The following is a 20,486-nucleotide window of genomic DNA, read 5'->3' as shown; positions in this document are numbered from 1 at the left end:
TGTGTGTATTGAGGTATTTTATTTGATGTTTGCATCATGCTGTTGTGTTTGCTCCTTCCCTAGAGGGACAGGCCAGGCCCAGCAGGGCCGGACTAATTAAACCACAGGCCTCAGCACTGTCTGCTGATGTCAGAGCCGTTACCATGATCACCAGCTGCTCGCTATCAGACGGCAAAAGACCAAGCTGAACAGGGAGCACTTGTTCCCTGTCACCTGTAATATAATGCAGGAGAGGCACATGGCCTAAACTGAAAGGGCCACAGCGTGATTTGAGTATTTTGTGATGACATACTCCATCTCTGCGCAGTAACTAGCCCTGGCTCGAACACAAAGGGGCTTCAGTTCCTCCCTCACACACAAACAAACCACTGACGTGAACTATTGAGCTTCAATGAAGACAGTGTACAAGACAGCGTAAATAAGAATGGTTTATTATGTGTTAGTTTGAGTATTAATAAAACTGAGCTTACTTCAGCTTATTTTAGCCAAGAAAATCAATATAAGAAAAAGGGGATTTGTGCTATGGCTTTTCCTTGTCCTTGCAGGAAGACCACTGGCACTCCAGGTCAGGTTCTGGTTGACCTAGCAAACACCCACGATCAGAGGCACAAAGTCAGGTGGGCAAAAACGCAAACACACACACATCTAAATACATACACACACACACACACACACACACACCCTCCCCCCCATGCTCACACACATGCATGCACACACACACAAGTTGCTAGCAAATATGACTGCTGCACAGTCAGGATAATCACAATTATAATTGTCCCAATTAACCAAAATAAACAAACGGTGTGTGGCAGAGGAGAGGACAGTGCTGACTGGTGCCTCACAGCCCAGTGGAGAGCGGTTCTAACCGCATTACGCACCAGATCAAAGGAGGCCAGGGAGTTGCTGTTGCCATGGCTGCGAGCGTGCAGGGCGTAACCACGGGCGAGCGGTCACTCAGGTGGCCGGGGTTCCCAGTCTATGGGGGCAGAGCTGTTTCAGTTATGGAAGAAAAAGATGACAGATCATTAATAACCTCTGGTTAGCTCTCTGTTCACGACCACATGCAAAATGCAGACCTCACATTTGCAGTTAAGTTTCTTCTTTACCCTGCTGTAAAATCCACCTATGCCAGATTGACCATCTTAAAAATTGAGCTGGTCAGGTTGGTCATAAAATGCTGTAGCTCTTCAGCCAACTACCGGCTGGTCAAACCATGTCAAGCTGGGAGATGGTCTGAACTGGTTAATCAACTACCAGCTGTTTCAAAACCTAGCTTGAGCTGTTGTATTCAGCTGGGTAATCTTAACATTTTCAATGAACAGCTGTTAGAAATAGCATACACTGGGAGTAAATAATATTGTTACAAAATGACATGCTAGTTTAGCTGAAAAGGCTGCACAGTCCTGTGACATTTCATTGTCCTCGTCACTGGGCTGTTCCGTGACGTAGCAGGAGAGGAACCTGGGAGGTCGACTGGGAACTGCACACCACTCAAAGTTCACAGGTTCAATTTTAGAAACAAATTACATGCACATCACTGGAGGGGATTCCACACCTTGGCCTGAGAAAATGCAGGCCAGTAATGAATGCCCTCTTCTGGGACCCAAAGGCGGACTCAAGCACATTTGTAATTTATTCGGGAGCTTGGTGGCGACCTCTCACTGAGAGCCCTCCCTAAATAGAAGTCCCCACTGTCTTTTTCTTGCGCTGTTCATTATTCATGAGATCAAATTGCTTCTACCTCCCAAAAGCACGGATGTGAGCTTTGAATCTTGATTCAGCAGAGAGTACACCTATTAAATGCGGACTTCGAGGCTGAGGGCGTCTGAGAGATCATGTTCTTCTTCATCTCAGGTCCAGAACCATGGAGCTAAGGGGGGCACCTGTGGGGAGGCCTGTAGTGTAGTGGTTAAGGTAAATGACTGGGACACACAAGGTCGGTGGTTCTAATCCCGGTGTAGCCACAATAAGATCTGCACAGCCATCGGGCCCTTGAGCAAGGCCCTTAACCCTGCATTGCTCCAGGGGAGGATTGTCTCCTGCTTAGTCTAATCAACTGTACGTCACTCTGGATAAGAGCGTCTGCCAAAATGCCTGTAAGGAGGTGTTCTGGGTGTGTGTCAAAAAGGGCCTGACTGCATGTATTCCTAGGTATGGTATGTGATCCATGTGTCCCATTGTCAGTGTGTGTGAGAGACCCCCAGTGTCTGAGTCAAAATCCCACAAAAACCTGGTCACCTGACCATCCGCCTTACATCTGACTGACTACATTACAATTTACAATGTACTCTACAGATTTACAGATGCTTTCAGCCAAAGCCACTTACGGAAGTACATTTCAAAAGGGCATTTCACATGCATAAGCAAATTCCACTACAGCTAAGCTATAGCCATATAAATGGCCCCATAAAGGTGCATGCATGAAAACCCCTGCAATAAAGCAAAAGAGTAGTTCATTTTTTAAAGAATATACATTGTGTTGTATTCTGAAAAGGTGGGTTTTTAGACATTCGTGGAAAATAAGCCGTGAATCTGTCTTCGTGAGTGAGAAAGGTTGTCACACCATGAAAGAATGAGCAGAGTTCCTGGGTTGTACGGTGTTTGAAGAAACACCTCTTTTGATTGTTTATTTAATTCATTTTGATTTAAAATGTAACAAGAAGAAAAGGAAAAAAAGGTGTTTGAAGAGATGGGACAGCCATCTGGAGAGAGGACGTTGAGCGGTCAGATTTGGTCTGAGTGTGCGGAACATTCATCGCCGGAAGATAATGATGTCTTCCTGCATAAATCCTTTTCATATCCACTACAAGCCATCAATGGATATGAAAATTGAGTTCTCACTTGACCAACCTGGTTAAATAAAGGTGAGAAAAATAGAATTTATATGAAAGAGAGGACAATCATCTTTCCTTTCCACTAGATTTGCAGACGTTCTTTTTTGTGCCCGACCATTGATTTACTGTCTCATCTTCCAACAAGGAATACTGTCCCAAAACAGGGACAGATGCAGCTGTCAGGCACACTGCTATCCTCACTGATAATATAACCCCCCCTCACCACTCAAGAGATGCAGCCATGGTGCTTTAAATGAGCTGTAGGCAGATGGAATCTTAATGGTGCCACCCTTTTCAAACTTTCAAATGTGTGTGCTCAGCCCAACAACACCAAAAAAAACACACACACACACACACCCAGCAATTAATTTCAGAGAATACCATTCAAGCAGTTGATGCCATACAGGTCTCTTTCAAAATGTACTGAAAGCTTTCACACTGAGCATTTAATTTGAAGTGGCTTACATGCTGGGGAATCACATTAAAGTCTGAATTAAGGATAATTCTGTGATTGTTTTTGACCTTTGAATTCCTTTCACTTCTGTTCGAAGTGAGGGAAAGGGGAAGCTCATAATGTGTTTTTAATATCCATTTTGCTACAAAATTCTAATGGCTCAAGCACCTCTGTGGTTGGAAATAATCAAATTTATAAAAGAAATGGCATATTAATTGAATTAACGTACAATGATGTTCTAGAAATGACCATTGCTCCAAACCATGCTGTTCGATGGTATTCCTTCAACTTTGGTGTCCCGGCTCTTACACAGTAGTTTGGCGAGTTCAGCATTCACTAAAACGAACTTTTCAAAGATAAAAGATATGTACATAACAGATACAAGTGTAATGTTTTCTTGTAGTCAAAGTTAGGGAAGAATGTGCCTGAATACCGGCCATGCTGTTTGTGTAGGTCTGACAGAGCCTCACACCTGTAACTTATTTTCCAGTTGCCTGTGACCCTGCGTGACCTTTCAACCCCGTCTTCAAAATAACAGTTCCACAGAGGCCTTTAGACTATTTGATTTGTATAAGAAGAAGAAGAAAAAAGAAACCACATAAATTGTTAATGAGCTACAGAACTGACGATGGAGAAGATTTCTCAGCTCTGTCTTAAGGGACAGAAACTTGCTGTAAGCCCATTGACTTGAAGGTCGATTTCTGATTGTATAATTTTTTTGATGAAGATGAACAGGGTTCTGGGTCTGACAAGTTAATCTTTTCCGAGAGCAGCTTGGCCCACTCATGTTCTGTCCCTAATATTTGTTTATTTCATCCCCCACCCCCTCCCCCAAAATCACATTCCTCAAACTTGTCATTAAGACGGCTCCACATATGCCCCTCTTTCACTTGAAGTCCGGTGTCTTTCCAAATCCTCCTCATCCCCAAAATGGTTCCTGAAGCAGGAGGTGGAATTGCTATGGGAAGAGAGCATCAGCGTTTGAGTGTGTGGATGGGTTTAATAGTGCTGTCCAGAACAGAATGAACCTGCCCACTGTAATCTCTCTTGCTCTGTCCCCCGGGCCCGCGCTACCCTGCCTGCCATTGTCTATTTCTCTGTCTTGCCAGCGCTCGTTAGAGCTGACGGATGTGCAGTGTTATACGGGCGCGGCGGTGATGAAAACGCGTCTCCTCAAAGCTGCGTCACTCTCCAGACCTCCCCCTCGGTGTTCCCTTAAACACTCTCCTCCCCTGGATGACAGGAAATAAACTTGCCGGCTCTCCAGTGCACTACCTTGATTTATCAAATAATATGTTGGAAAGGTGATCTGGATTGCATTGTTATTATCTACATGTATCAAGCACCAGCATCCAACATCCAATCACACTTCTTAAAATAAAGGTGAGACTGAAACATTTGCATAATGCCTGCACTCATTAAATGGTGCTAATGCCTAACTCCTGAAACTGCATCAGGTGTACAAGTTAATTAGTACCTCTGTCTTCCGTATGGTTATTAACAAGATAACTCATGGCAGCCAATCTAAAAATAGGTATAAATTAATATAATTTACCAAACAAAAGGATGGTATTGTTGCCTGAGCTCTGCGTGTAAAAATAGCTGTGTAGCAAATCAGAGAGGAGAGGAGAAATACTTAGGGAGGGCAAATGAGGAAGGGAAGAGAAAAAGATAGAAAAGGATGGAGACAGGAAGGCAAGTGCTTTAGAAAGGGAGATGGAGAGAGAGCATGATCGAGAAAAAGAATATTAGGTAGAGAAATATCTCTTCCTGATGTCACAGCTTGGTATCTTGCACCATGAATGACAAAGTTGAAGAAATGTCAGAAATATATCTTTTTAATGTATTTTTTTTATAAATGTTGCAAACCGATTTCAAGGGATAAACGATGTTAAATGTATCATAGCTGGAACCAGGGAGACTTACTCAGAGGTATATCCCTATCGGAGATTTGATTGATGGGTCCCCTGCAGTGTGACACTATGACATTAATATGTACACAATTCTCAGAGGAACGCCATTCATATTTAAAGGAAATGCATGTGCCCCATGGCATTCTGGGTGGAATGGTACTGCGGCTTATCCACACAAATAATCTCACAGATGAAACTGGAATGGGCTTGGGGTCTTACAGTGCAAGCCACCACTGGCAAATTGTAAATAGCTTTCATTTCCCCCCCACTCCGTACACCTCACATTTAAATGAACCCTTTTGCTTAGGGCTCTATCAATTTCCCACATGGCTGAGATTCTTTACATAATGTTTCCAAAGGAAAATGCTTCTAGTTCATGGCAGTCCATATGAATCCTTCTTTCAAACCAAACCAATAAAAAGGGACGGAGTCACTGCGCCCTATAGACGAGCACTATCATGCTATAATGCAGTTTAAGGACAGTGAGAGTTGAGCTTTTCGACACGGATGAGAATATTGTACCTGAGCTCTATTTATTTATTTATTTTGAGGCCAAAATCACACATTTTGGCCTCAGATGGTATGGCACCTTCAAACAAAGGAGAGCATGTGACACAATTATGTAATTATAAATCTTCTGTCTGTGCCTGGTAATGGGAATTACTTGAATTGTGATTAGCAAACGATGAGCTCATATGAACGCAATCACCCAGAATTCAACAAACGGCTGTCTTGTACTGGTGGTACTGTTCTTGTTACGAAAAAAGTGCTGGTTCTAGTTCTGCGTGAGATGGTACTAGACATCCTCATGCATTCACATTTTCTCACATTTTCTAAACGACCATATCTAGCGCTTTCAGGAGTGATAAATATCATCAAACAAATATTTTAGCATCATGCTGTATTCGCACCACAAGATAAATGTGCTAAATTCAGAGATTAATGACTAATGCTGAGTGCTTTCAAAACTGAACAATATATAGGCCGACATATTTCTGGGTATTTAGCAAGGTGTTTTCCGAAACAGCCTCTCTAATATGCAGCTGCTCAAACAGATAATATGCTATATTTTCTGGATAAACTGTGGGCAGTTGATAAGGACAAATGCTGCTGTAACACTTGTGATACATTCAGCTGAAATAACCTGTCTCCTCTTCCCTTCTGCAGTCAGAGGACATCTTGCAACCCTGGACACGCCCAGGAAATGAATGGCTGGCCTGCTGCTAAAGCGTTGGCACCAGGGCTTTCCTTTGATTCAAGAACCCCAAATGCTGGAATCCAATTTGAAATTAAAATGATAGCCCCATTCGCTCGCTCTTTATCATTCAGGCCAGGCCGGAGGTGATTATCGTGCACACCCAGTTCAATCAATACATGCGAAGCAAGGCCTTAATGACAAGGTCAACTGAGAGCGCTTTTCTTTTTTTTTTTTGCAGAGATGACCTGGGGGGTTCTGGCAAAGTGGTTAAAATGCTAAGGATTGTGTAACCAATCTGATGCAGGGGGTTGATTAGGAAGCTGAATGTACAGGGAGCCTGTGAGTGGTGTCCAACATTAATATTTTCCTCCTCACGGAGACCATGGTGCGAGGGCCTGTGGGGACATCGCAGGGAAATGCACGTCCTGTCATGAAATTGGTCCCGGCGAAACGGCAGCACGTGGGGTTTCGGAGAGAGGCCCTGATGCAGAGGAGACCTCGCAGGTTTAAACCCCTAGTGGGCCAATGCCACGGCTCACTTGAGCAGTTCAATAAAACCCAAGCTGTTTAAATAGATAGCAGTGTAATTTCACCCTGCGCGGGGGGCATCCGCCCGGCAAACACACAATGAAATGCAAAAGCGCTGCCAGTTCCAAACTGAGTTTGAGTACAGCGCAGAGGACACAAGGTCACAGTGCATCCGCACTTCTGCAGACTGAGACTGAGGTTGAGTTTACAGTGCAGAGGACTAGGGGTGGGAACATTTAAATGACTAACCGAAACTGAGTTGTAAATGTTTACGAAAAATTGCAAGCGGATAACATTTTTTCTGAAGATTAAATTATAAACTCAGTTTAAAATAAATGTGCGTTCACCAGCAGGTGTATTATCGCAGTTTACATTCTAAACTAGCAATCGACATGCAAGCAATCTTTGGCCATTTCAGGGGGTTTAAAATGCAAACACCACAGGTAATTTAATGCTACAGTATTATAGTTATCAAATCATTTCTGTAGCTGTTGGCTTGGGTGGGGTCAGCGACTTGGACTTGAGTCGCACGTCAATAAGGACTTGTGAACAATAAGAGTCAAAAAGCCAAATTGCATTGTGAAAATGACAAAATGAATAATCCATCTATCCATCCATTATCTGAACCCGCTTATCCTGAACAGGGTCGCAGGGGGGCTGGAGCCTATCCCAGCATACATTGGGCGAAAGGCAGGAATACACCCTGGATGGGTCGCCAGTCCATCACAGGGCACACACACCATTCACTCACACACTCATACCTACGGGCAATTTAGACTCTCCAATCAGCCTAACATGCATGTCTTTGGACTGTGGGAGGAAACCGGAGTACCCGGAGGAAATCCACGCAGACACGGGGAGAACATGCAAACTCCGCACAGAGAGGCCCCGGCCAACGGGGATTCGAACCCAGGACCTCCTTGCTGTGAGGCGGCAGTGCTACCCACTGCACCATCCGTGCCGCCGCAAAGTGAATAATGTCACAGCCAATTATTATTTTTCAAATATGTATATGAAAGATATTCATTAGTTAAAACACACCTAATATCATTTTACGTGCCACACCGTGCGCCTCTTAGTTGCAACCATAGCAACACCCTGCACTGTATTTCTTGCGGCTTAGCTTGCTAAGATTACAGTTCTGCAAGTTGTGGCCTTTGAGTTGAAATAATTCAGGTTCATCGAGCCAAACAAAATGATTGCAACTAGCAAAATGTGCAGAATTAAAATAAATGATGCGGGAGCAACCACGCCAAATTTCAACAGACATTTGAAAACTCATACGGAAAGTAAGTCAGTTTTCCAGCACTGGAGCTGATCCCAACCGCTGTTCACTGTTGCATTAACGTAACTTGGCTAAACTGATGTATTGGCCAAATTACGAGTTTCAGACTCAGTATAATGTTTGTATCACCATTTAATCAGCATAACAGAAGTGCATATTTTCTTATTTTGTCAACGGCCAAGAAGTAGTGATGTTGGCTTGCATTTCAAATGGGTTATCTTGAAAAGCTATGCAAGCTAGAGAACCATGAGCGTAAGGTACAGTAAAGTTAAAACAAACTTTGTCAGGTTGGCTCGAAAAGGCCCGTACATTTTCATTGCCAACGTAGTTCACACAAGCAGCTGCATTTTCAGTAAAACGGACATGTAATGGGATTTTGATCTGGAGCCTGAACAATGGTTGCACTATTTCAAAAACCTTTCAGTATGTTACAGTTGTTAATTTTAATGTGTTATTAGGTGATGTTATGTACTAGTTGCATGGACATAGTTTGGTAATCCAGTGTCATACAAATATGAACTGTATTTGTTTGTAATTGATGTTAACATTAAAAGCTACTGTTGAAATGATTTATAATTTTACTGACGTTACTGACCATTAGTTTACGGGCGGCCTGTAGCGTAGCGGTTAAGGTACATGACTACCCACTAGGTCGGCTGTTCAATCCCCGGTGTAGCCACAATAAGATCCGTACAGCCGTCGGGCCCTTGTGCAAGGCCCTTAACCCTGCATTGTTCCAGGAGAGGATTGTCTTCTGCATAGTCTAATTAACTGTACATCGCTCTGGATAAGAGAATCTGCCAAATAACATTAATGTAATGCAATAGTGGAATGGCATTCCTTAGGATCACATACCTCCCGATTTCTTGCATAAACAATATCTAGCCTGATTTTTTTGAATGATTAAAGTAAATGCTTATCTGTTACCTTTCATTTTAAAATGAAAAAGTAAGAGTATATTAATAAACCAATACTGCAATGTGATTCAAATTTCAACTTCAAATTTCAATTTCAACTTCATTTACAAATAAAGTTATAATTAAATGGTAAATGGTTAGCATTTACATAACACCTTTATCCAAAACGCTGTACAATTGATGCTACTTCTTCACCCATTCATACACACACTAACAGCGATTGGCTGCCATGTGTTATGTTCCTGTGTTCTGTGTGTTAGTGTATCATTGTTTAGTATTATTTATTCTTGTAATTATTTATTTTTCATATTTCATGTCTGGTTCTGTTTATATTTGTTAGTCTTTGCACTCGTGATGTCTGAGTCTGAATGTTTTCTAGCCCAGTCACTCCCTTGTCTGCGTGCCCCACTATTCGGGTGTTTACGGTAGTTCCGGGGTTTAGTCTTCCTTCCAATCTTACATTCCTTACTTCCTGCTTTCATAGCACTAACATACTAATCCCAACTAACATAGAATTTGTACAGTACTAATTACTACAGTACTACAGTACAGTACAATACTAACACACTAATATGTTTGTCAAACTAACAAACTAACATTCACTAGTTTTGGGTATTTGTAATTTAAATCACTTAACTAACTTACTAACGCATCTCCAGTTTCAATTCTGTTCTGTAACTCCGCCTCCCTATTCTATCACTGATGACTTGCTTAGTTTCAGCGAAGTATTTGCACCTGTCTCTCCGTATCTCTGCATCTCCTGATTCTCTGCAATTGTCTACTCTCTAGTCCGGAGCCGTTTGTATTATATGTGTGTCATTGTGAATCCAGTCCGCATTTTTGTTTCCCCCTCGTTATTGTCCTATTACCCTTTCATGTGTCTCACCTGATGTTTATTTGCCCCGCCTAGTTTGTCTCATTCCCCTGTATATTTATACCTGTCCTTTTCAGTTGCACGCTGCTAGTTCGTCTTGTCCTGTTTCTGTTCCCGAGCCCTTGATTCCTTCCCCAAGTTCTAGCCTCCTTGTTTCGTTGCCCTTGCCCTTGCCCTTGCCCTTGCCCTTGCCCTTGCCCTTGCCCTTGCCCTTGCCCTTGCCCTTGCCCCCGAGTCCTTGCCCTTGGTTATCTGGTTATCTGGTTTTCTGGGTTTTTTTTGGTTTTCTGGTTTTCACCCCTGTCTGCTTCCTTGGACACTTCTTTGTGTTTTGGATTATTGTACCTCTACCTGTTTGGACTGACCCCCTGGATTTTGACCCTGGCTTGTTTTGTGACTATGCTCTGTCTGCCCCATCACCCTTTGAGTAAATTTGCCATTTTCCACACCCCTGTGTCTGCTTCTGGTTCCTCTGTCCTCCCTGCCGTAACAGCCATGCAAGGTTCCAACCAGCTCGTCAGGAGCATTTAGGGGTTAGGTCCCTTGCTCAGGGACACTTGGACACAGCCCAGGCGGGGGAACAAACTGCCAGACAACTGCTCTTACCAATGTCACCCCTGATTATTATTTTTGAGTCGCAGATGCAGATTAAGCCTAGTCCTAGACTAAATTTAATTGGAGATTATCCATACAAAAATGCATTTAGTCCAGGATAAAGCTTAATATGTGTTCATCTAACTGGCCTCTATTATTGACAATCATCTTATATTACAGCCCATGGTAATACTTACATAACTTACATTATGTCACATGAGTCACACATGAGCTCTTAAAAAAAATAGAATGGTTATTTATTTGATCTTATTTGTTGACATATCAAGTACCACACCAGACCAGTTTTGGCAAGCCTTTCTCCAGCCATTTGATGACTTGTGAACATCTCTGTTGTAATGTTATGTCATTTCTTAAGGTTCACAGAGGATCAATGTTTTTCATTGACACTCAAATTCAAACTAGCTACCGGCAAACTGGACGTATTGTTCCATTATGCCATATATATATAGTAACAAAAAAAGCAGTACACCATAGTACAAATGTTGCAAGCAATAGTACAATACACTGTTTACATTCTAAACTAGCAATCAATTTGTGGCCATTTCTCTGGGTTAAGAATGCAAACATAGCTTTCCACTATGCGCTATCTACATAAAAATAAAGCAATACATTATCATTTGGCTATGTATTCACCGGATATCAAATATTTCGCTGAAAATCTCACCACCACGATTCTCCCATGCCATATGAAATGCATTGCAAGTTTACCGTCACATAAAAATATATCAAATTGTATGGAGAACTGTATTGTACCAGTCGCCTATGGTAAAATAGACCAGTTATCATATTATATCATGTATATATTCTCACCCCCTACTCGACCCAGCTCCTGGTCCAAGCGATGGTTCTGTCCCGCCTGGACTACTGCAATTCCCTCTTGGCTGGCCTTCCAGCGTCCGCCATCAGACCCCTCCAACTTATCCAGAATGCAGCAGCTCGTCTGGTCTTCAACCTTCCCAAATACTCACACGTCACCCCCCTGCTTACTTCCCTCCACTGGCTGCCTGTCATGCCTTGCATCAAATTCAAAACATTGGTGCTAGCCAAGAAATCATCAGACCCTACACCCCTGCCAGACCTCTTCGTTCAGCCTCCACAGGCACCGCCCCCTCTCCAAACCTCCACCTCACGCTCACGACTACTGTCTGTTCTGGCTCCACGGTGGTGGAACAAACTCCCCGTTGAGGTCAGAACTGTAGAATCTCTCCCCACCTTCAAGCGCAAACTGAAGACGCACCTCTTCAAGCAGCACCTCTCCCCATCCCTCCCTACCTCCCTGTGAACCTTAATTGTTGTCTTTGTGATTTACGTTGTGTTTCGGTATTTTTTAGTTCGCTAGGTAAGCAGTATTTGGATAGTTAAGTTTGGTCACTTTTGCTTTGTTGTTTGTTTATTTGTTGTTTAAAAATAAAAAAATAAAAAAATAAAAATAGCCATTAGGTCCTTATCTTTGTTGTACAGGTAGCAATTGAAATTGTACTTCCCTCTAGGGTCTTTCAGCGCACTTATCCCTGGTTATGGGTATGCACTTTGTTGTACATCGCTCTGGATAAGAGCGTCTGCCAAATGCCAATAATGTAATGTAATGTAATATATTGCGTGACCATTTTGAATGTACAACTCTATCTGTAACAAAGTTTTTAGCAGCATCATATTTAGAGATTTCATGCCAGTCAAGTCTGTCAGGCAGAAGCCATAGGGAAGAGGAATGAAAACATAAATTATAATTTTAACTGGTGCATTTTTAAAAATGACACGCGATCAGCCTGGACGTAAACTACAGGGATTTAAGTAGCTGCTGTAACTGTGAGATTACACTGCACAATGTCAATGTAAATGTAAATCTTTCATTTGGCAATTAGGTTATCTGACTTACAATGTTGACATTAACTATTAAGATGGCCCAAAATAAAGCAATAAATTCAATTAAATGTGTCAGTAGGCTCCAGTTAAAAGAAAAAACGGTTATAAGCAGTATCGGTTACACGGCTAACTGTTAAAAAAATTGAATGGTATCTGTTTACAAAAACCAATGATTTGTCACATCCCTACAGAGGACTCAAGGTCTCAGTGAACTCGCACTTCCACAGACTGAGACTGAGGTTGCTGGGTGACTCAGTGTGTGCTCAGTCAGGGAGGATGTAGCAGGGATGCGACACAGTCGTCAGAATGAGGCATGTGGTCTGATGGACAGTAACAGTGTTACAGTAACTGTAACATAGCTGGATAGCCTTGGTTCAAGTCATAAGGCATATTTTAAAGGGACCTTGAAATGAATGCTGGACTATTTTAAAACCTGCCTGTTTCATACATTTGGGAAAACTCGCTTTTTGTATGTTTTGTTTCTTCTGTAACCAAAAAGGGGGAAAAGGCAAGATATTCCAACAAAAACATGAAATTGTTTTCTTGGGAAAGTTGCTGAAAATAGGCAATTTGGGGGCGAGGTTTGTGTTCTTCAAGTCATTGTTTTCTCTCAGTGATACATTCTCGTAAAATAAAAAAACACACACACACTTCAAACCACAAATTTCTAACCCAAATAGTCTCTTATCCATGGACAGATGAAATATGTGAAATAACCCACCCACTCACCCCCCTCCCAAAAAAAACAACAGAAAAACCTCTAAAGTAATGATCAGTTTGTACATTGCTCTTGCTGTGGTGAATAGAGGCAAACCATATGAGCTAGAATACATGCCAAACAGTTCCACGGAAAAACAAGTCATTAAATGTGGTCTGGGGTTTTGCGCAACTCTGGAACGTTCTTCGGACTCTGACGGAACACAGCAGACGGAGTTGGGAAAGCGGAAGTGAGGCGCTGGGGCAAAGAGGGAGGGGCCATGACACATTACCGCTAATGGGGGGTATAAACACTTGGCATCTACCCCTCAGCCCTCACCCACGCCCACCCACCCCATCTTCCTCAGATACAGCAGATGGTCTGTGGAGAGCTCTGGAAAGACGGGAGACAGAGAGAGGAAGAGAGACACAGAGAGGACAGGAGACAGAGGGAGACAGAGAGGAAGAGACACAGAGAGGACAGGAGACAGAGGGAGACAGAGAGAGGAAGAGAGACACAGAGAGGACAGGAGACAGAGGGAGACAGAGAGGAAGAGACACAGAGAGGACAGGAGACAGAGGGAGACAGAGAGAGGAAGAGAGACACAGAGAGGACAGGAGACAGAGGGAGACAGAGAGGAAGAGACACAGAGAGGACAGGAGACAGAGGGAGACAGAGAGAGGAAGAGACACAGAGAGGACAGGAGACAGAGGGAGACAGAGAGGAAGAGACACAGAGAGGACAGGAGACAGAGGGAGACAGAGAGAGGAAGAGAGACACAGAGAGGACAGGAGACAGAGGGAGACAGAAAGAGCAGTCATGCAGCTGTGGCAGATGCAAATCTGTGCTCTCAGGCGTTCATGGCTGCCCAGTGTCAGCGAACATAAGGACCCTGCCGAAAGCACAGGATTTTCACCCCCAGGCCTGCACACAGAGCTGCTCCACCTGTGCACACAACAGTGTGTCCTCAAAAACATAATCCCCACACTCACGGCTATTGTCCCCAAAGCACCTTCCAGCAAATAAATGGATATGTACGTATATTTAGCAGTCATGTCATTATGCAGCTTTCACTAATGAATGCGTACTTACTAGTAGGTTTATGTTGAAGTTTACAGGTACAGGAGGGCTACAGATAAAAGGCCACATCAACCATTTTTTGTGACAACCACAGAATTGCACAGAATATATTTTACTAATTCAGCTTTGTTTTAAATTTTAAATAAAATAAAATAAATAATAGCATGGCTCCAGGACACAAATCATCATGGTCATGTTAATGCAGCCTCCTCCAGCAAAGAAAAAACCCTAAACCTTCTCTGAGCACAACTGATTCTCTTGTTAAATGGAAACTGGATGGTGTAATCTCCCCCCTCTTCCCTTAAGCAGAGTATTAATGGAAGTGGGGGGAAAATGTTCAATGACACAATTGTTTTTGTAACAATGAATTAGCAAACTGACATTGTGTTTTTGGCCATTTCCTGCCTTTTAATGTGTGATGTTGTGTTGGTTTACATCACTTTGACAGTAATTGCGCTGTTTTAAATACACAGATGACAGCGGGAATGTGTCTGTATACATTACTGGGAACTTTATGTTTTCCCAGAAACCTTTCTCAATTTCATCTGACAGAATTTCTGTAATGCTCTGTACACACAATTCCTAAATGTATCACTAAAGCATATACATTTGCCTTTAAAAAGCAATTATTGAGAAAATATGCTTATCAAAATATACATTTGAAAACAGAAAGTCAGCAACATATTCAGCAACATATTCCGTATTCTTGGTATACAAGATATATGTGCAAGAGTCTTAGGCGCCTGTATAACATTCTGTACAGATACGATTCTTCCAAAAATAATTCAGTGAAAGGTCCTAAATAAACAAACATTTTACATTCCATTTTAGTAAATTGGCAGAATAGTTAAAAACTGAATCAAATCAATATTTTTTGTGACCTTCGGCATTAAAACAGCATCACTTCTCTGAGATAGTCCTGCAGTTCTATAAGACAATCAGCCTTGATCAAGTTTTTATGTAAAAAGGAGTCAATTGATATGTCCCTTTTTAAAATGAAATACAAAAATGTCTCTGTAAAATTTAATCTTTTGGATAATGAATATTTGGAAATCTCAAATGTGTTCTTTTATACTAACCAACACAAACAAATAAACAAATATATATATAATAAAATCTAGGGTGCCTAAGACTTCTGCACCGTACTGTACAGTCGGGCAAAAAAGTATTTAGTCAGCCACCAATTGTGCAAGTTCTCCCACTTAAAAAGATGAGAGAGGCATGTAATTTTCATGATAGGTACACTTCAACTATGAGAGACAGAATGGGGGGAAAGAATCCAGGAAATCACATTGTAGGATTTTTAATGAATTAATTGGTAAATTCCTCGGTAAAATAAGTATTTGGTCACCTACAAACAAGCAAGATTTCTGGCTCTCACAGACCTGTTACTTCTTCTTGAAGAGGCTCCTCTGTCCTCCATTCGTTACCTGTATTAATGGCACCTGTTTGAACTCGTTATCAGTATAAAAGACACCTGTCCACAACCTCAAACAGTCACACTCCAAACTCCACTATGGCCAAGACCAAAGAGCTATCAAAGGACACCAGAAACAAAATTGTAGACCTGCACCAGGCTGGGAAGCCTGAATCTGCAATAGGTAAGCAGCTTGGTGTGAAGAAATCAACTGTGGGAGCAATTAAATTCTTTAAAAATAAGTTGGAGGGGTCTGATGGCGGACGCTGGAAGGCCAGCCAAGAGGGAATTCAAGCCTCACAACATACAACCAGAATAGCATTGTCTTTTATGTCACCTGTATCTCCTATACCTCAATCATCTCCATTAACATCTCCATCATCTCCATAAACAACATTTTCAGGAACAGCGGTACACAACCTTTTTTTCTGTTTACCATCAGTGGAGTTGTTGAAATAACATTATTAGTTGTGGAATTATGAGACATGGAGGAACTGGATGAGCCCTTGGGAGAAACAGAAACATACAAAGGCTTCCGACACTGACCACAGGGTTTACACGGAAGAATGTGCTGGGAGGATGGGGGTGGGGCGTAACACACAAAGTACATGCACACGAGAGCCGGGTATAAATGTCCAAACAAGGCAGGCCAGGAGATGTCAAACAGCATCAGGCATAAGAGCCTCATTCAGCCCAAATGGGCTGGAGTCTGGAACCGCAGAGGAATGCGATTGCATGAACAAATGATTGGCCGAGCCCTTGGTCCTGCTCCACCAGCAGTGTCACCTGTCTGAGCCTCTGTTTATCGCGCATGTCTCACCACTGAAACAAACGCCCGCTACTCTGCTGTGATCAGAAACAGATCCTGCTCCTTGTGAACTCTCCCAGTTCGGCTTTCAGCTCTATGGACATGGTTGCAGGTCCTAAACCAGAGGTGCATAGCAACAAACCTGAAACAGAACTTCTGTTATTCAATTGGGTCAATGATATCTTGATCGGACATTTGTATGAGCACAGAGTGTGAGTGTGCCCTAACGATTTTACTGTGCTCAAGTACTGGACATTCAGTAGTATATACAATACAGCTGTCCGAATACTAAAACAAAGGTCATTGGTTGGAATTAAAACCAGCACACAGACTAGCTCTGCAGGACCAGTTGTTCACCCCTGTCCTAGGCCACTGTGGAACATACTGTAGGTATGCAAGGAAGGAAGTACCTGTTTAGATTTCAGTACTTAAATACTTAATTAGCCCTTTAACTCATTTACGTTATCTGACATTTTTGTTAAATGTCTTAATAAATGTTTAATAAACTTTTTGTGTCTGAACGGACAAAAATATACATACAGTTCTAAACCAGGGGTGTGAAGGCTTCATTGTTGCTTTGTTGCTTCATTGCGATCAGTAGCCAAATAAACAAGATGTGTGGACTCTTTAGTTTAGCCAATCAATGGCTCAAATGAATCACTCCTGCTGAAACCGGCAGCCCTTCAGGACACTCCTATGGCCACAACAGCATTGGTTTATACCAGGTCCAATCTAATCAAATGGAAAAAATGTGGATGTGGTGCAGATTGTTTTGTTTTATCCCAGCACTATGACCCCCATGCAAGTATACTGGCTCTTTTCGGATGCGATTGGACACCCCAGGTGGATACAGCTCATTAGCTAATTGAGCCAGGCTAATTGCTGGAAACCTCCACACTGGCTCTCGAGGAACAATGCAGGTGGAGGGAATTGCCAGGGAATGAGGGAAGTCAATAAGACGCTTGTAAAAATGATAAATTACACCCCATCTACTGACAGCCAAATTAGTAACTCTATCAGATAGATTATATGCTGTCATTGACATTAGGTTCACAGTATGTGTTACACAAGTATGAGTCTCTTATTATTAACCAATTAAGACTAATCTTAGGAAAGCATTTTTTAAATACTGAACTAATACATGTATAAGAATATAAGTACGTGTATTGGTGCATGCATTTGTAGTAATTGTCAATAATTTTACCCAATAACATGTTTCCCTTTATGACTGAGTGTTATTGGTTTAATTATGATTTGTTTGTATGTATTGGCCTACATAATACATTTACACCAGATTTTTCCTGGACATTTCTTCTTTTTTGGACTGAAAATATCCATCCAGGTAGGATTTTTAAAAATGGGTTTTACTTATTCCATAGACTGTTTATAAACAAACAAAGCCTAGTATCGCGGTGTCCACCCCATCTGCTTATTTACATCTATTATATGGTCACCCAAAATTACTTACATTTTTACAAGACATACTCCATTTTCTTATACAACACTACACACCTAAACATTGATGAAATGTCATGACTGTGTGTCAACTACTGTGAAATCACACACACAAGAGAAAGAGATGTATTTGCATTCTCATAAGCAGCCTGTCAGAGAAGAAACATCTGCTTGCTTGGTCAGCCTTTTGTGCTTGGCCAGTTTTGAATTCCCGAGCAAGAGACGTCCATATTTCCCAAAAGTTGTGAAATTTCCACTGTTGAGGCGGTATCCCAGAAGATGCATAGATCTTGGCAAACACTCCGCTTCATCCAGTTCAGGCCGGTAAGCAGGAAGATTAATTAACACCCTCTGCTTATTCCCAGTCTCTGAGTTTAATCAGTGCGGGGCCAGTGCACTGTGCAGTAGGCATCCATTTCCTACACGTCATGGTTGGAGTGTGCTTATAGTTTGCCAGCTATTTATAATTCTCAAATCATTTTTCTGAAATGAACGACTGATCACATTCATTCTATTCAGCCTCTCCATTCAGTCATCATTCTCCCTTAGCTTTGACCCTTTTCCCCCATCCTGGGTTCAATCAACATTTTAAGATTAACTTGTTTTGCCATAAACACATTTTGTGGAAAAAAATTAAAAACAGCAAACATGCGTGTGAACAAATTTGATTTGGTTTTTATATTCAGTTCAACGTTAACAGTTCAACAGTTTAACGTTAACAGATTCTTAATTGACAATGTGTGTTAACATAAAAACAATCACGTGATTAAAAATAACCTTTTATTTTTAATCTTTATTTCTATTAGACCACTTTCTGATTTAAGTGCTTAATAGGAGTCTTACTAGACAAATAGGGTAAGACTTTATAATAAGGATCCCTCATTAGGATTCATGATGAACTAATCATTAACAAATTATTTAAATACATGTAATAATAATTAATAAATCAGATGTTCGTATATAGATAATATGTTGTAAGTCATGAACTAACTAATGAAGTAATCATGAATAAAACATGTGCAAATGATTTGTAAACAATGAATTATTATGTTAACTAAACATTTATATATGACTCGTAGATTACTTGTTATGTTCCTGTGTTCTGTGTGTTAGTTTATCATTGTTTATTATCATCATTCTTGTAATTTATTATTTTTCATATTCATGTATGGTGTTCTGTTTATATTCATTAGTCTTTGCACTCGTCTTCCCCTGTGATGTCTGAGTCTGAATGTTTTCTAGCCCAGTCACTCCCTTGTCTGCGTGCCCCACTATTCGGGTGTTCTGGGGTTCAGTCTTCCTTCCAATCTTCCCAACATTCCTTACTTCCTGCTTTCTCTTCATTTCATGTCTGTACATAGCACTAATATACTAATCCCAACTAACATAGAATTTGTACAGTACTAATTATACTAACACACTAATATGTTTGTCAAACTAACAAACTAACATTCACTAGTTTTGGGTATTTGTAATTTAAATCACTTAACTAACTTACTAACGCATCTCCAGTTTCAATTCTGTTCTGTAACTCCGCCTCCCTATTCTATCACTGATGACTTGCTTAGTTTCAGCGAAGTATTCGCACCTGTCTCTCTCTATCTCTGCATCTCCTGATTCTCTGCAATTGTCTACTCTCTAGTCCGGAGCCGTTTGTATTACATGTGTGTCATTGTGAATCCAGTCCGTGTTTTCGTTTCCCCCTCGTTATTGTCCTATTAACCTTTCATGTGTCTCACCTGATGTTTATTTGTTAGACCGCCCTTGCTCCCATGCCCCGCCTAGTTTGTCTCATTCCCCTGTGTATTTATACCTGTCCTTTTCGGTTGCACGCTGCTAGTTCGTCTTGTCCTGATTTTGTTTCCGAGCCCTTTATTCCTGGCTACAGCAGCAGACCAGTAAGTTTAATAAGTACCTAATAAAGTGGTAACTGGGTGTATATCACTCTGGAAGGAATAGTGGAACAGTGGTGAATCTTCCCAGGAATGGTCAGTCTCTGCTAAGGTTAGTGTTCATGACTTGACAGTAAGAAAAAGATGGGTGAGTAGTGAGGCTGAAACCAGTGCAAAGAAAGAAAAACCTCAATGCTCATCTCTCATTTGCAAAAAAACACATGGATGATGTTGGACAGATTGTACTTGCAAAATTGTACAATCTGTCAAAAAGTTATGATCACTGATGATGATGGACCCTCTCCGAGCATGGTGAGCAATGAGTGGAATTAGTTCTCCTCTTGTCCTCCTTTCCACTAAGCGGAGAACTGGTTTGGAAGATTTTCCTCCACGGTTTCCAATCCCAAGCATGCCAAACACCCACTTCCTCCTCTTCCATCCACCATGCATTCGACCCCTTCCATACTGTGTTACAGTAAAAACCTTCCATACTGTGTTACAGTAAAACATCTTCCACACTGTGTTACAGTAAAACGCCTTCCATACTGTGTTACAGTAAAACATCTTCCATACTGTGTTACAGTAAAACACCTTCCATACTGTGTTACAGTAAAACATCTTCCATACTGTGTTACAGTAAAACACCTTCCATACTG

General features: G+C 41.6%; 1 long non-coding RNA gene across 1 annotated transcript; it reads right to left on the bottom strand.

Moving 5' to 3' along the window:
* Nucleotides 1–451: 451 nt before the first annotated feature.
* LOC133136691 (uncharacterized) lies at nt 452–17,152 on the bottom strand. The gene is made up of 3 exons (XR_009709553.1): nt 17,024–17,152; nt 879–990; nt 452–582 (listed from the first exon to the last, which is right to left on the bottom strand). It is a non-coding gene; the product is annotated as an uncharacterized LOC133136691 (long non-coding RNA).
* Between the last annotated feature and the right edge of the window lie 3,334 nt (nt 17,153–20,486).

This window comes from Conger conger, chromosome 9 (genome assembly GCF_963514075.1).
Source record: "Conger conger chromosome 9, fConCon1.1, whole genome shotgun sequence".
Classification (NCBI taxonomy): Eukaryota; Metazoa; Chordata; class Actinopteri; order Anguilliformes; family Congridae; genus Conger; species Conger conger.
Note: the sequence above shows the minus strand (reverse complement) of the source record. Positions and strands in the feature narration are given on the sequence as shown.